This window comes from Phaseolus vulgaris, chromosome 2, assembly GCF_000499845.2.
Source record: "Phaseolus vulgaris cultivar G19833 chromosome 2, P. vulgaris v2.0, whole genome shotgun sequence".
NCBI lineage: Eukaryota > Viridiplantae > Streptophyta > Magnoliopsida > Fabales > Fabaceae > Phaseolus > Phaseolus vulgaris.
The window spans coordinates 5,559,580-5,576,698 of record NC_023758.2 but is presented as its reverse complement, the minus strand read 5'-3'; positions in this window follow the sequence as shown (position 1 = coordinate 5,576,698).

Genomic DNA, 17,119 nt, shown 5'->3' with positions numbered 1-17,119 from the left:
AACTACACCTAAGGCAAACTCTCAAGAACTCTATACTCCTTCACCTTTTGTAAATGATCCTTGGGAAGACACAAATTTCATATTACAGCTTCCTAGGACAACAAAAGTTTTTGATTCCTTCTTCATGGATGTGGATAAACTCTTCCTAAGAAAAGTGACAAGTCTCCATGATTTATCTTCAAAAATAGTGATGGATAGAGCTCCAAAATTTGAAAACATAGCTCTTCCTTCTATGCTTCACGAAATCATGAGGGACACCCACAATTCTTGGGATAAGAATCCTTTTCCTATTGAGCATGCATACAATGGAGTAGTCCACAAGATTACTCATATTTCTACATTTGAAGTTGTATGTGAACATAGTCTTCTTGCCCTTTTAAAGTTGTTACCACCTCCTAAAGGAATTATGCCTAAGGGAAAAGTAACTACTATTGGAAATTTTAGAAAACATAAGAGCATTAGAGGACACAAACAACCATCAAAAGGGAAATATTGTGAGAAGTTGCCAAAAACAAAAGAAAAACAAAAATAGCAACTTCACACAATTAAGTTTTCTCCAAATGCTCACACTAACTCCTTTGCTTTGTTTCAAGATTCCCATAGATTGACATTTTTTACGGGAGGACACACCTTGACGAAGCAAGAGGCTGCTATTCGAGATGAAGTCTGTAGATCTGAGAATAGATCTTCTCAAGAAGGAGGAGATGATGGACACCATCCATCCACAACCATCCCCCTAGTTGAAGAAAAAGTGTTGGATTTGAGGACAAATCCTTTTCAAAAGGGAGGGGATGATGGAAGAGGGTCAAGCACAACCTCATATAAAAAGACAGGAGCCAAGACGTGAGCATCCAAAGCCAAACCAAGAGCGTCTAGGCCAAAGTTAATAGCGTCTAGCACAAGGTGGAGAGCGTTTAGAAGGAAGGGTAGACCGTCTAGGACCTATTACTAGGTCCATGACCAAGCTACGGATGTGAGACTTGGGCCAAGCTATGGATGGGAGAAGAAGCAACTTGTATATGCTACATGAAGGCCCATTAAGGATAGCTTAGTATTAGTTGTGGTGTAAATAGAATAAACTTGATTCCATGAGACTTGACCTAGATTTGCTAAAGATTTGGTCACTTTCTAGAAGGATTCTCCACATGGTCATGTGCTCCATGTGATGTAAATTTGCATTTCATTTTGATTAGCATTAGGGTTGCATTATGGTCCTCCTTAGCCTATAAAAGGAGGAGCCTACACCTTGTATTTTCAAGATTGAATAGAGTATTGTTATGCTGCCAATTTAGTGCCATACATTACTCCTTGCCTAGCTTCTAGGTTTTAATCTTCATTTCACCACCTTCAAAGGGGTTGGCCGAACCTCCCCATTTCCACACTCTTCATGCACCTGCAAGGTCACCACACCTCTTAGGACGACCTTGTTCACCTCCTCGATTAAGCTTCTGCACCATCTTCCACAAACATCCAAGAAGAGCTCATAGGAAATCCATCACAAAATCAAGCCAAAACACCAAAATCATAGAACTTGGCTTTGCACCAACCATGCCAAGATCAATTCCTTTTGCTCCCAAACTTCTCCCACATCACTTTGGAGGCATTTGTAAGGATTGAGTCCAACCAGTTTTCCAAAACCATGATTTTCGTTTTTCACCCACCACACTACCAAGTCACAAAATCAAGCCCAAACAACAAAATCATGGAACTTGGCTTTGCACCAACCATGCCAAGATCAATTCCTTTTGCTCCCCAAATTCTCCCACATCACTTTGGAGGCATTTTTGAGGATTGAGTCCAGCCTGTTTTGCAAAACCATGATTTTTATTTTTCACCCAACACAACACCAAGTCACAAAATCAAGCCAAAACACCAAAATCATGGAACTTGGCTTTACACAAACCATGCCTAGATCGATTACTTTTGCTCCCACACATCTCCCACATCACCTTGGAGGCATTTGTAAGGATTGAGTCCAAACAGTTTTCCAAAACCATGATTTTCGTTTTTCACCCAACATACCACCAAGTCACAAAATCAAGCCAAAACACCAAAATCATTGAACTTGGCTATGCACCAACCATGCCAAGATCAATTCCTTTTGCTCTCAAACTTTTCCCACATAACTTTGGAGGAATTTGTGAGGATTGAGTACACCCAGTTTTCCAAAACCATGATTTTCGTTTTTCACCCCACACACCACCAAGTGACAAAATCAAGCCAAAACACCAAAATATAACTTGGTTATGCACCAACCATGCAAATATCAATTCCTTTTGCTCCTAAACTTCTCCCACATCACTTTTGGAGGCATTTGTGAGGATTGAGTCCAGCCAGTTTTGCAAAACCATGATTTTCGTTTTCACCCAACACACCACCAAGTTACAAAATCAAGCCAAAACACCAAAATCATGGAACTTGTCTTTCCACCAACCTTGCCAAGATCAATTCCTTTTGCTCCCAAACTTCTCCCACGTCGCCCAGATGTAGAGACGCCAAGAGGAAGCGTCGCCAAGGCAGGACAAGGCGTCGCTTGGGTGGAGGCGTCGCCAAGGCAAGGCGTCGCCTGAGTAGAGGCGTCGCCCAACCAGGGCGTCGCCAGATCAAACAGTGTAAAAGCAAGGTAACCGCGGGGTGGTTCCCCGATACCCATGGGTAGGAAAGACCATGGAGGGAGCGACGTCGTGGGAAAGCCTCAGGACCCAATATCTCGGGAAAATGATAAAGAGAAGGAAAAGGTGGCTTCAAGGCCATAGTGATAGTACCAGTGAAGGGCAGCCTGACTCGTGAAGTACCCCTGCCGCCCCAGAGACGCCTTCGGGACAGATACAACCCAAGAGGAAGGTCACGCCCAGGATAACCGGGTGCAGGGTGCGAGAGGAAGGCAGATACGCTCTCAGAGTAAGTGGCTAGATACTTGGGGGCATGAGTTGGCACCCAAAAAGCCACCCCTAGCGCAGTAGCACTCCCAGGCAGCAGGACCCACACGTAGAAATGTCCCCAGATGGGCAGAAACGCCCCCAGATGGGGTCATGGCGTCGTGAGGCCCTCCACGTGTACGACAGCCATGCCAGAATGGAAACACCCTCTAGTCAGGTGCCAGGTAATTAAAGATATTCAATACAGTTTCCCTTTCGGGCATTCTGGTACTATTAGAGCTCCCAAGCGTTTCAAACGTCTTAAATGCGCTACGTTTCGTAATTAAGCGCTTTAAAGAGTGCGTTACGTTAGGGAGTAAAAGCGCTTTAAGGCGCTTTAAATGCTGGGCTGTTTAAATAGCGCTGAGAATGTCGGAAAAAGGGTTGGAACCTTTGGCAAACTTACGAGAAACGCTTTGGTTGCTTGCCCGTGCTTTAAGGTTACGTACAAGTGACTAGAGAATATTTTTGCCAAAAGGAGACAACACACACACAGATACACAGTTCTTTTACCACCTTCAGAGTGCCACACGCGGTGCTCAGATACGTGGGTGGACAGTTTTTTTTGGTGTTTCTTGCTGGCTGACTTGAGCGTCGGAGTGCAAACGGCCGCTAGGGCGCCTCTTTGTCCTCTTTTTTGCAGGAATTCACAGGCAATCAGTGGGAAGGAGTCCTTAGCTGACGGTTGAGGTCGCGCACGAAGACGTCCCGGTCAACCGGACGGAACATTTGGCGCCCACCGTGGGGCTCGATATAAATCATCAGTCCCATCACAAGTTCGAGGAGAAGTTACCAAGCTACAATAACGTTGAAGGAGGTTGGAGTGACAATGGCCCCCACCAGACGAAGAGCAGCGCGCGCAGCCCCAGCAGACCTATCCATGCAGCAGGTCCTGGAAATAATGAGGAGGCTGCAGCAGGACATGGCGGATTCGAAGATGGAGCAGGAGCGCATGCAGGCAGATCTTGACGCCTTGCATGACCGCAACGAAGAGCTCCACCGTGTGAATGAGGAGTTGCGCCAGGGCTTGAGAAACGATCGGAGGCTGCCTGGGCAGGACGAGACGGAGAACCATTCCCCGCCAAGGGAGTTTTCCACTCCTTTCTCGCAGGAGATCCTAGATGCAGCGATTCCGAACACGTTCGCAGGACCCAAGGTAATCTTCACTGGGATGGAGGACCCAGAGACGCACCTCGCTGCATTTCACACGCAGATGGTCCTGATAGGCGGTTCTGATGCTGCCAAGTGCAAGCTCTTCATGAGCACCCTGACAGGGATGGCCATGGACTGGTTCATTAGCCTCCCCGAGGGCCATATCACATCTTTCCGCCAGTTGTCGCGGTTATTCAGAGAACAGTATTTGGCCAACAAGGCCCCGCCGCCGGTCTCTTACGACCTGTTTGACGTGAAGCAGTATCAGGGGGAGACCCTGAAGGAGTATATCAATCGCTTCGGGGCCCAGGTCGTGAAGGTTGGTACAACAGAGGAGCCTATGATCGTGTACGCATTTGTGAAAGGCGTATGCCCCGGCCTCTTTGGAGAATCTATTATCTGCAATCGCCCTAGGACTTTCGCTGAATTACGGCGTAGGGCGGTAGAGCATATTGCTTCGGAAGGGGAGGTATGTGTGAAGCGCACCAGCGCCGTGCCCTCACGCCCGAGGGGACCAACGCGAGTTCAACCCGTCAGAGTCAATGAGACAAGGACGGGGAGAAAGAAGCCAGAGGCTAGACGCCCCTACGAGGCCAGAAAGCCCCAGCCTCGGGGCCCCGCCGGAGGCGAATGCCCCGCAAGAGAAAGAGCAAGACCGGCGAGGTACAACTTCGTAGTCGAGTTGAAGGATTTGATCGCCGTACCCAACATAGCCGAGAGGCTGAGGCGACCGGCTAAGACCGACAAAGTGTTAGGGCCCCGCAAAGACTCTTGGTGCGAATTTCACGAGGCTTTCGGGCACCAAATTGATAATTGCCTGTCGTTGGGCTACCAGCTAGATGAGCTGGTGAGGACTGGGTTTTTGAAAGATTATGTCGCAGAGTCCACCACGATCGCCACCCTGCCGCCGCCGGCAGATGAGCCAGCACACGAGATGCCTGTGCTTGGCGAGGTCCACACCATTGCTGGAGGTTTTTCCGGCGGAGGACCCACCGCCTCCCAGCGGAAGAAATACGCGAGGGGGGTGAATTCAATCGAAGAGAGGCTCTCGGGGGAGCCCTGGGAGTCAGATATTGTGTTCACAAGAAGAGACCTCCGAGATGTGGTGCCCCAAGACAACGATCCCGTTGTCATCTCGGTCGTCACGGCTGGAAGGAAGGTCCACAGAGTGCTTGTTGATCAAGGAAGCTCGGCAGACGTCATGTTTCTGTCGACCTTTAATAAGCTACGGTTGTCCCCCGATCTGCTGAGTCCCTATACGGGATGTTTGTATGGGTTTGGGGATAACCAGATAGAGGTCCGGGGGTACCTGGAGTTGAGGACTACGTTCACAGACGGAGAGGCTTCCCGAACAGAGAGCATTCAGTACCTCGTCATGAACGCCAATTCCGCCTACAATATTTTGCTGGGCAGACCGGCGTTAAACCGTCTGAGTGCAATATCCTCCACCCGTCACATGAAGATGAAGCTACCGGACCTCAGTGGCCGGGTGATAGTCATCAGATCAGACCAGGAGGAGGCGAGGAAATGCTACGAAAACAGCCTGAAGACGAAGAGAGGCGTTTTCATGGTGTACGAACGTCCGCCGAGCACGGACGCAACGATGATTGAGGCGACGCCCGCTGGGCTGACGCTTGAAGAGGCCATAGCAGAAAGGGCGATGCCCGAAGCAGATGTGCCAATGGAGGAGGCACCTGTGGAAGAGGCGGTGCCCCCCGAAGAAGCGGCGCCCGTAGAAGAAGTGGCGCCCGCCAAAGATGATAATAGGGAGCAACCTGCAGCTAACACCCTAGAAAGGGAGATTGGCGGCAAAGCTTTCAAGTTAGGAAGCTCGCTAAGTCCAGAAGAACAGGAAGGGGTGGCAGAAGTGATTTCGCGCCACTTGGATGCCTTCGCATGGTCCGCCTCGGATATGCCGGGCATCGACCCCGATTTCCTGTGTCACCACCTCAGCATGGACGCCACGGTCCGCCCCGTGCGTCAGAGAAGGAGGAAGTTCAATGAGGAGCGACAACAGGTGGTGAAAGACGAAACGCAGAAGCTGCTAAGTGCTGGCCACATTAGGGAGATTCAGTACCCTGAGTGGCTCGCCAACGTCGTCTTGGTGAAAAAGGCGAACGGGAAATGGAGAATGTGCGTTGACTTCACGGACCTGAACAAGGCGTGCCCAAAGGATTCCTATCCGCTGCCCAGCATCGACGCCCTAGTGGACAGCGCGTCTGGCAGCAAGGTGTTAAGCTTCCTGGACGCCTTCTCAGGGTATAACCAAATCAAGATGCACCCTAGGGACGAGAGCAAGACTGCGTTCATGACTGAAACATGCAGTTATTGCTATAAGGTGATGCCCTTCGGGCTCAAAAATGCGGGCGCCACGTACCAGAGGTTAATGGACAAGGTCCTGGCGCCAATGCTCGGGAGGAACGTATACGCCTACGTAGACGACATGGTGGTGGCGTCGCAGAACAGGGTGCAGCACATGGCGGACTTGGAGGAGTTTTTCAACACAATATCCAAATACCGCCTCAAGTTGAACCCCGAGAAGTGTGTTTTCGGGGTAGAGGCCGGTAAATTCTTGGGTTTTCTGCTCACCGAGAGGGGGATAGAGGTGAACCCCGACAAATGTGCGGCTATTATCGCCATGCGGAGTCCGACATCGGTAAAGGAGGTTCAACAGTTGACAGGGCGGATGGCGGCGCTCTCGAGGTTTGTTTCCGCCGGAGGAGAAAAGGGGCACCCGTACTTCCAGTGCCTCAAGAGAAACAGTCGCTTTGCATGGACTGAGGAATGCGAAGCGGCTTTCGTTAAGCTGAAGGATTACCTGGCGACACCTCCAGTTCTCTGCAAACCGGTAACGGGTGTGCCCCTCCGATTGTATTTTACCGTAACAGATAGGGCCATCAGTTCTGTGTTGGTCCAAGAGCAGGACCAGAGTCAGAAGCCCATCTACTTTGTAAGCAAAGCCTTACAGGGAGCTGAGACAAGGTACCAAGCACTGGAGAAGGCGGCGCTGGCGGTAGTGTTCTCGGCTAGGAGGCTCCGTCATTACTTCCACAGTTTTACGGTGGTGGTAATGACCAACCTCCCCATACAGAAGGTGCTGCAGAAGCCTGATGTGGCAGGAAGAATGGTACGCTGGGCAGTGGAGCTGTCAGAATTCGACATACAGTACGAGCCTAGAGGATCCATTAAAGGGCAGGTGTACGCGGATTTTGTAGCAGAACTTTCGCCCGGAGGTGAGCAAGAGGTGGAAGCGAGTTCACAGTGGCTGCTCTCGGTTGATGGCTCCTCAAACCAACAAGGGAGTGGTGCGGGAATAGTGCTGGAAGGACCCGACGGCATACTGATCGAGCAGGCCTTGCGTTTTGCCTTCAAGGCAAGTAACAACCAAGCAGAATATGAAGCCCTGATTGCAGGAATGCTCTTGGCCAAGGAGATGGGCGCACGGAACCTCCTAGTGAAGAGCGACTCCCAGTTGATTACGGGGCAGGTGTCGGGTGAGTTCCAGGCGAAGGACCCCCAGATGGCGGCGTATCTAAAATACGTCCAGTTGTTGAAAGGGGCGTTCAACGCTCTTGAGTTAATACACGTCCCGAGGGAGCAGAATGCCAGAGCCGACCTGCTCGCAAAGCTGGCCAGCTCAGGCAAGGGGGGTAGACAGAGGACAGTGATCCAGGAGACCCTCAAAGCTCCGCGTTGATTCGTGGAAGACAACAGGGTGGATGTCCTCCAGATTTATGCATCAAGGGGAAGGCCGAGGAGTCATTCCTCATTAACCCAAGATACGCAGAGGGCGCCCCGCATCAGTATATACGCGGATGCGTCTGAGGAAGAGCAGATGCAGGTTTGTGTCCTGTCCACGGGAGACACCTGGATGACGCCCTATAAACGGTACCTGGCGGATGGGGCCCTTCCAGTGGACCCTGAAGAGGGTAAGAAAATCAAAAGGAATGCCGTAAGATATACCTTGGTGGATGGGGTGCTGTTCAGACACGGTTTCACTCACCCTATCCTAACGTGCGTCAGTGGCGATGAGTGCACCAGGATAATGGCGGAGCTACATGAAGGCATCTGCGGAAGCCATGTAGGAGGAAGGTCCTTAGCCTCCAAGGTGATACGCGCAGGTTTCTTCTGGCCAACAGTGAAAGAGGATTGCGCACGGCACGCCCAGCGGTGTAAGCAATGCCAAAAGCACGCCGACTGGCACAAGGCGCCGCCAGAAGAGTTGCGGTCCATATACAGCCCGTGGCCTTTCCACACATGGGGAATTGACATCTTGGGCCCTTTTCCACTGGCAATCAGGCAGATGAAATATCTGATCATCGCCATAGAATACTTCACTAAGTGGATAGAGGCAGAGCCCGTGGCACAAATCACTATGCATAAGGTACAGCATTTTGTGTGGAGAAACATCGTGTGTCGCTTTGGCGTACCCAGGCGCCTGATATCTGACAACGGGACCCAGTTCGCCAGTCAGCAGTTGAGAAATCTGTGCGCTGAAGTGGGAATCAAGCAAGTGTTCGCGTCGGTCGAACACCCCCAGACCAATGGACAAGTAGAGTCAGCAAACAGAGTTCTGCTGAGGGGGTTAAAAAAAAGGTTAGAGAAGGCCAAAGGGGTGTGGGCGGAAGAGGTGCCAAGGATTGTATGGGCATACCACACCACGCCCCAATCCTCTACTATGGAGACGCCGTTCAGTTTGGTGTACGGGTCGGACGCGATGATTCCAGTAGAAATACACGAAAGCTCACCGCGTTTTCAAAACTTTGTGGTGGAGGAATCTAATGTGGAAAGACGGGTAAACCTGGATCTGCTAGAAGAGGCTAGGGAAGAAGCTAGAATAAAAGCTGAAGCGATGAAGAGAAGAGTGGAGCGGCAATATAGCTCTAAAGTAAAGCCACGACAGTTTCAGGTGGGCGACCTGGTGATGAGGAAAGCTCACCCCTACGAGTTGGAGAATAAGCTGTCTCCCAAGTGGACCGGGCCCTTCAGAGTTACTGAGGGTAAGGGCAACGGTTCGTACAACCTGGAGACTTTAGATGGAGGCCCTATCCCGCGCAGTTGGAATGCAGCCAACTTAAAATTTTATTTCAGTTGACCTATGTAAGCAGCATGTAACAATTTAGTTGAAGGGGACGCTCTTTTTCCCTTTCGGGGGTTTTTTAATGAGGTCACCCTAATAAATGGAAAAACCAGTTGAGAAAAAGAAGTGCCTTGGTTTTCAGCCTTTATTTTTCCTTGTTAGAAGTAATGTGATGCGCCGCCTAGGCCATGGTATCGCCAAGGAAGAAGGCGTCGCCTAGGTCTTGGCATCGCCCAGAAAGAAGGCGTCGCCCAAGGAAAAGCATGCATCGGTGGCAGAACGAGGCGAAAGGAAGTCGCACGGTATATGAAGCATATGCAAAGTAAAGTGGCGTTGTAAAGAATTATGATATTGAAAAGTTGTTATTACAAGCAATGTTCAGTACAAAATGCAAAAACACAAACAAGCCACTTCTCAGCGCTCATCAGAGTCATCACTGGAGGAAGGCGATGCCTCTTTCCCAGCCCGCAGCGCTCGAGTAAGTCGTGTCCTCTTTTCTCGGCTTATTTTCGAACCTGCACAAAGGGAACAAATGTATTAGAGACACAGTTAAGAAAGACAGGCACAGTTAGAAAGTAACGAGGGTCGAAGTTGCCTAAGGCAGTGGTTCTTACTTATGTACTTCTCAAGAGTCCTAGCGTTGGACTCCAAGCTGATCACCGTAGCATAGTCAAAACCTCCCGCCTCAGCAAGAGTCCGGCAAGCTATTTGATCACTTGGAGCCAGATTCTTGAGGGGTTTGGCTTTGAGGGCCTTTTCCTCTCTCACCCAGTACAGTGGAAACCCATCCAGAGCGTCGGGAACAAGATCAGTACAGCAGATCTTGAAGAACCGGCCTTTCCACCCCGTGAACGAGCTTTGGAAGGGCGTGAAGAGAACTCTTCCGGGCACATTGCTGAGAGTTACCCAGAGGTTGTGTCTCTGTCTCTTCACCTCAAAAAAGTGAAGAAAGAGGTCAACCGAGGGTGCACAACCCAGAAACCCAAAGAGGACATCGAAGGCCTTGACAAAGGCCCAGCTGTTGGGGTATAACTGGGCTGGAGCCACGTTGATCTCCGTCAGCAGTTCCTTCTCGAACCAGGAGAAGGGTAAGCGCACCCCGATGGTCTTGAACACCACCTAGTAAAAGTAAAAGAAAGGGACCCCGTTGTTGGCCCGTTCGTCTCCACACACTGGCTCCCCCAGAGTGCAAGGGAGCACAGCGATGTCGTCATCGTGCCTCCTCGCGAAGGCCCGGTGGTCGTAAGAACACAACTCCCCTTTGTGTTCCCGTACGGCCCTGGTGGAAAGCAAGCACGAACACTCATCAAGAAGTTCGCTCGAGGCCCAAGGGTACAAGTCTTTGGGACGAACCCTAGGGGAAGCATCGTGAGAAGACATTCTTCAGCACGATCAGGATGGCTAGAAGTGCAAGGGCTGAGCGAGGGAGCGAAGGTTAGAACAGCCCTTCGACAGAGAAGAAAGAACGCAAGTAGGTTATGAAGAGTGAGAAAACGATGAAGATAGTTCCAGAGCTTGAAGAGTTAAATAAAGCGGTTAGAGCGCCAAACGACGTGAATGGATGCACCGCACGATTGATACACGTGGCAGAAGATGAAAGGATGACGCTGGCACCACTGGTTTAAATCAGAAAATGTCCCGTCAACAGAATATCCAATGGTACGATCCGCCGTCGAAAATGAGTCAGGGGCATAGCAGGAGTCAGGACTTGATGAAATGACCGAATGTCCCACAAACCATACAAGTAGCGCCACGTGGATCAAGTCGAATGACCGAATGTCCCACAAACCATACAAGTAGCGCCACGTGGATCAAGTCGAATGACAGAAGGTCCCATCAGCTATACAGGGAGCGCCACGTGGATGGCACAGACAAAGCCTTGGGCTTTTCGCTGCTATCAGTCGTTGACCAAGGCAAGAGTTAAGGTCAGTGTCGAGGTAAAGGTAACGCCCGAGGCGTTGCCAGGGAGGACGTAAAGGGCGACGACAGACGAGAAGTTGCGAGCGTCGCCAACCCAAATACCGACTGGCGTTACCTCCCCGATACCCCCAGGTAGGAAAGACTGAGGAGGGAGAAGAAATCAGAGAAAGGCAAAGTTAGTTGCAGGCGTCGCCTCCCCGATACCCACAGGTAGGAAAGACTGTGGAGGGAGACGAGACCGTCAAACGCCAGCGAGTCACTGGCAGGGTGTTCCCCGATACCTATGGGCAGGAAAGACCATGGAGGGAACAAAAACCCCACAGCACTCAGCGTTTTAGACACCCGGGGACGATACGGTGCTGTTTTAGCAGGCCTCTCCTTAGGCGTGGGCGCCGAGCGTTAAAAGATCAAAGAAAGAGCCTTTCGGTATCAGATGTCCCAAATCAGTAACAAGAGTACGGATAGTTCAAAGAATTACAAGTTTTGGCAGATAAAATCAAAAAAGCGAAGGTAAAGAATGAAGAGTTAAGCTTGAAGAGGAAGGTGGCGGATGAGGGGCAGCAGTTCAGTCGTTCAAATCCATGGGCACGACCTTCCCGTCGACTACGTGGTGTGTGGGGTCGCAGTTCGAAAGGTTGACGCCAGGATTCTCGCAGGACGCCTGGGACAGGGCCTCTTGGAACCCCTCCTCGAAGGTGCCCGCCATCTCCTGGATAAGGGACTTTTTCTCCTTCTCCAGTTCCTCAATGGCGGCGTCTCCAGAGGCCACCTGCTTCTCCAGAGCCTCTTTCTCCACGCGAAGCCGGCTAACCTCGACCTGTAGTTTGTCGTAGTCAACTCGGAGAAGGTCCATAGCTTTGGCCTGCGTGGCCATTTCCTCCTCCATCCGCTCCACCTTGGCAGCCTGTTCACAGCAACGGTCCTTCAGGTCTTTGTGAGTTTCTGCATCCGCTTTGACCACTTCCTGAAGACCCGCCACCTATACTTGGAGAGCAACTTCACGAGCGTAGAAGTCAGCCTGGAGCTCCAAGGCCTCTGCCAGTTTCCTCTCAGTTTCCGCCCTGGACTCTTGTGCTTGTTTCAGGGAGGAACAATAAGCCTCGTTCTGGCGTCCTAGGATCCTCATCTCCTCCTCCAGGGTAGTTGCCTTCGTTTCCAAGGCCTGGAGAGTTTGAGTTTGCAAGACAGCGTTTTTGGCCTGGGAGCGCCATTCGAGGGCCACCGCCAAGAAGGCCCCCAAATAGAAAGGCATACCTTCCCTCCTGTCGGTACCTTCTGGCATAGTCTCACCGGTGAACCCCCTCATCAGATGCATGATTGGAGGGGGAATGGCAATGAAGTCGGGGGCGGCAGCGTTGGGAGCCGGGGAAGCAGTGGTTTCTGGCGGCGGCAGAGGCGGCGCAGATTCAGCACCTTCGCCCCTTTCCTCTTGGAGAATCATAGGAGGGAGTGAGGTTGCGCTTGGAGGGTTGTCCATAAAGGAGTTCCCTCCCTGTGGCGACGTCTCTGCCAGAAGAGGAACCCGCGCGGATTTTCTCCTTCTGAAGGGCGCCACACCCTCCGATTCCTCATCGTCTGACAGAATCTCCAAAACCCTTTTCCCTTTGTCAAGGGGGGGTGGAGCCGGTGACGAGGCCACAGCCAGGGGAACAGCGGCGATAGGCGAAAGAGAGTTGGGGGTTGGAAGCAAGTCAGAGCCAGGTGGAGACGTCGGAGATGGGCTAGAAGCAGCTTCAGCAGTGATTGGAGGCGGCGATGTCGGAGCCGGTGGGAGAATCGGATTGGCAACAGGGCTGGAGGAGACGCCTGCCTTGGCGGCACGAGCCTCCTTCAGTGCTTTCGCCAACATTATTCTTTTGGAAGCGCCCATCACCGATCCTACATCAAGACAGGCCAAACAACAAGGATTAGTACTAGAACGGTTATGTGGATTCACAATACAGGAAGAGATGCGAAATGCAAGTAACATTGTACAGTAAAAATGGTAATGCAGATAACCATAGCAACTAATGCATCATAAATCGCCAAGAGCAGATACCGAAGTATGTAGAAAGCCTATGGGCATTGAATTCGTTCGCGATGAGCTTGGCGGTATCGAAGACTATCCCCAGCCCCGCCAAGGCTTTGCATATATCCCGGTCAGGCGGGGCAAGTTCGTCCAGAGCCAAGGGCTTCATAGTTATGGGCTTGTCTGTCCAGTACAGGGGAAAGCCCTCTAGAATGGTAGGATCGCGCTTGGTCGCGCGTACCTTGAAAAATTTCCCCTTCCAGCCTTTGAACGAATTCTGGAAGAGCGTCAGGATGATGCGCCCGGCGATGCCAGAAAAGCTCATCCAGAGACTTTTCCCTTGCTTCTTTACCTCGAAGAAGTGAAGAAAAACGTCCACAGAGGAGGGAACACCTAGATAACCGCAGAGAATTTGGAACCCCCTCACGAAAGCCCAACTGTTGGGATGGAGTTGGGCGGGAGCAGTGTTTATCTCTGTCAGTAGCTCTTTTTTGAAGGGAGTTAGGGGCAGACGCAGGCCCACCCTTTTGAGCACCATCTGATAGAGGAAGAAGAAAGCGCATCCCCCAGTATCCCGTGAGTCCGCGCAAACGGGCATCCCAGGTCGCACTCGGCTTACCAGGACTTGGGAGTCATGACTTTTGTGGAAAGCATTGAAGTTATAGAGAGCAGGGTCCCCCCTGTGGGCCTCCACGTCCTCAACGGAGTTCAGGAGGGAACATTCGTCCAGAAGTTCGTCGGGGGCCCAGTCATATTCGCCCTTATAATGAGACTTGGGGAGCGGGGGAGGCGCGGTGGTCTTGGTTTTTGCCATCAACGCCAATGCTGAAGATCAAAAGAGAAAGAAAGGGTTCAGAGAAAAGGGGTTTGGAGAGAAGAAAAGGGGAAAATGGAAGAACCCTAGGAGCGCCCTACCCGCAAGAGAACGAAGGGAAGCGAAAGGAACAACGAAGCATACAAACAATATCCAGAGAAGTACGAGAATAACAACAGTCCCAAGCAGTTTCCTATAATGCGACAACAGTGAAGAGTTGAGAGTGCTCGAAACCATACCTTTGCTGTTGAAGTGGAGGCGGTAGAAGAGCGCAGGAAGGGGAGAATCGCAATTGCAGAGAGAAGAGGTTTTGGAGGCGATGAACAGGGCAAAGTAGCGGAGTGAATGAATGTAACAGTAGGGTGAGCGCGGGGTTTGGAGTAACTTAAACGTTACATTTCGCGACTCAAGAAGCGTTAACTAAGGGCCGTAGGATCGGGCCACGCGTCAGAGGGTCGATTGCCCAGGGGAAGTGCAAGGGTCTCTAAAGGAGGGCCACGCGATGGGCCACGTGGCGCGCGATCAAGGGTAGCCCAAAAGGTGTAATCATCCCCATTTCAGGGAATTTCCAATCGCTCATTAAGAATACCCCTGCGGTTCAGAAAATGTCCCGTCAGTAATTCGAAAATTTGCTGAGTCAGCAGAGAATGACACGTCATCGGGAAGGCACGTGGATGGCGGAGGCAAGGCTTTAGCCTTTGCGCTGAAGACAAGTCTTCGGCTTAAGACTGGGGGGCTTGTGTACCGTCCCGTATCAGGGCGTTGACTAAGTCAAGGTCAAAGTCAACGACTGGAGAGTCAAAGTCAACTCAAGGTGTCGCCCAGATGTAGAGACGCCAAGAGGAAGCGTCGCCAAGTTGGCGACGCCTAGGCGTCGCCTGAGTAGAGGCGTCGCCCAACCAGGGCGTCGCCAGATCAAACAGTGTAAAAGCAAGGTAACCGCGGTGTGGTTCCCCGATACCCATGGGTAGGAAAGACCATGGAGGGAGCGACGTCGTGGGAAAGCCTCAGGACCCAATATCTCGGGAAAATGATAAAGAGAAGGAAAAGGTGGCTTCAAGGCCATAATGATAGTACCAGTGAAGGGCAGCCTGACTCGTGAAGTACCCCTGCCGCCCCAGAGACGCCTTCGGGACAGATACGACCCAATAGGAAGGTCATGCCCAGGATAACCGGGTGCAGGGTGCGAGAGGAAGGCAGATACGCTCTCAGAGTAAGTGGCTAGATACTTGGGGGCATGAGTTGGCACCCAAAAAGCCACCCCTAGCGCAGTAGCACTCCCAGGCAGGAGGACCCACACGTAGAAACGTCCCCAGATGGGCAGAAACGCCCCCAGATGGGGTCATGGCGTCGTGAGGCCCTCCACGTGTACGACAGCCATGCCAGAATGGAAACACCCTCTAGTCAGGTGCCAGGTAATTAAAGATATTCAATACAGTTTCCCTTTCGGGCATTCTGGTACTATTAGAGCTCCCAAGCGTTTCAAACGTCTTAAATGCGCTACGTTTCGTAATTAAGCGCTTTAAAGAGTGCGTTACGTTAGGGAGTAAAAGCGCTTTAAGGCGCTTTAAATGCTGGGTTGTTTAAATAGCGCTGAGAATGTCGGAAAAAGGGTTGGAACCTTTGGCAAACTTACGAGAAACGCTTTGGTTGCTTGCCCGTGCTTTAAGGTTACGTACAAGTGACTAGAGAATATTTTTGCCAAAAGGAGACAACACACACACAGATACACAGTTCTTTTACCACCTTCAGAGTGCCACACGCGGTGCTCAGATACGTGGGTGGACAGTTTTTTTTGGTGTTTCTTGCTGGCTGACTTGAGCGTCGGAGTGCAAACGGCCGCTAGGGCGCCTCTTTGTCCTCTTTTTTGCAGGAATTCAGAGGCAATCAGTGGGAAGGAGTCCTTAGCTGACGGTTGAGGTCGCGCACGAAGACGTCCCGGTCAACCGGACGGAACAGGCTATGCACCAACCATGACAAGATCAATTCCTTTTGCTCCCATACTTCTCCCAACTAACTTTGGAGGCATTTGTGAGGATTGAGTCCAACCAGTTTTGCAAAACCATGATTTTCGTTTTTCACCCAACACACCACCAAGTTACAAAATCAAGCCAAAACACCAAAATCATGGAACTTGTCTTTGCACCGAACATCACAAGATCAAGTCACTTTGGAGGCATTTGTGAGGATTTAGTCCAGCCAGTTTTGCAAAACCACGGTTTTCGTTTTTCACCCCACACACCACCAAGTCACAAAATCAAGCCAAAACGCAAAAAATCAAGGAACTTGGCTATGCACCAACCATGCCAAGATCAATTCCTTTTGCTCCCAAACATCTCCCACATCACTTTGGAGGCATTTGTGAGGATTGAGTCCAGCCAATTTTCGAAAACAATGATTTTCGTTTTTCACCCAACATACCTCCAAGTCACAAAATCAAGCCAAAACTCCAAAATCATGGAACTTGGCTATGCACCAAACATGCCAAGATCAATTCCTTTTGCTCCCAAACTTCTCCCACATCACTATGGAGGTATTTGTGAGGATTGAGTCCAGCCAATTTTTCAAAACCATGATTTTCGTTTTTCACCCAACACACCACCAAGTTACAAAATCAAGCCAAAACACCAAAATCATGGAAGTTGTCATTGCACCAAACATGACAAGATCAATTCCTTTTGCTCCCAAACTTCTCCCACATCACTTTGGAGGCATTTGTGAGGATTGAGTCCAGCCAGTTTTGCAAAGCCATGGTTTTCGTTTTTCACCCCACACACCACCAAGTCACAAAATCAAGCCAAAACGCAAAAGTCAAGGAACTTGGCTATGCACCAACCATGTCAAGATCAATTCCTTTTGCTCCAAAACATCTCCCACATCACTTTGGAGCCATTTGTGAGGATTGAGGCCAGCCAGTTTTCCAAAACCATGATTTTCTTTTTTCACCCAACACAACAGCAAGCCACAAAATCAAGCCAAAATCATGGAACTTGGCTTTGCACCAACCATGACAAGATCAATTCCTTTTTCTCCCAATCTTCTCCTACATCACTTTGGAGGCATTTGTGAGGATTGAGTCAAGCCAGTTTTCCAAAACCATGATTTTCGTTTTTTACCCAACACACCACTAAGTCATAAAATCAAGCCAAAACACCAAAACCATGGAACTTGGCTATGCACAAACCATGCCAAGATCAATTCGTTTTGCTCTCAAACTTTTCCCACAT